The sequence below is a fragment of the Meleagris gallopavo genome, chromosome Z, assembly GCF_000146605.3.
Source record: "Meleagris gallopavo isolate NT-WF06-2002-E0010 breed Aviagen turkey brand Nicholas breeding stock chromosome Z, Turkey_5.1, whole genome shotgun sequence".
In the NCBI taxonomy this organism is placed as follows: Eukaryota; Metazoa; Chordata; class Aves; order Galliformes; family Phasianidae; genus Meleagris; species Meleagris gallopavo.
The window spans coordinates 25,104,167-25,104,383 of record NC_015041.2 but is presented as its reverse complement, the minus strand read 5'-3'; positions in this window follow the sequence as shown (position 1 = coordinate 25,104,383).

Here is a 217-nt window from a genome sequence, read left to right as displayed (position 1 = left end):
GTGGTGAGGTGCTGGCACAGGCGGCCCAGAGAGGGGTGGAAGCCCCATTCCTGGGACATTCAAGGTCAGGCTGGATGGGGCTCTGAGCAACCTGATCTTGGTGTCCCTGTTCATTACAGAGTAGTTGGACTAAATCACCTTTAAGTGTCTCTTCCAATTGAAATGATTCTTTGATAAGATCCAGTGTCCTTCGTTTAGGGTTTCACTGGATGATCAA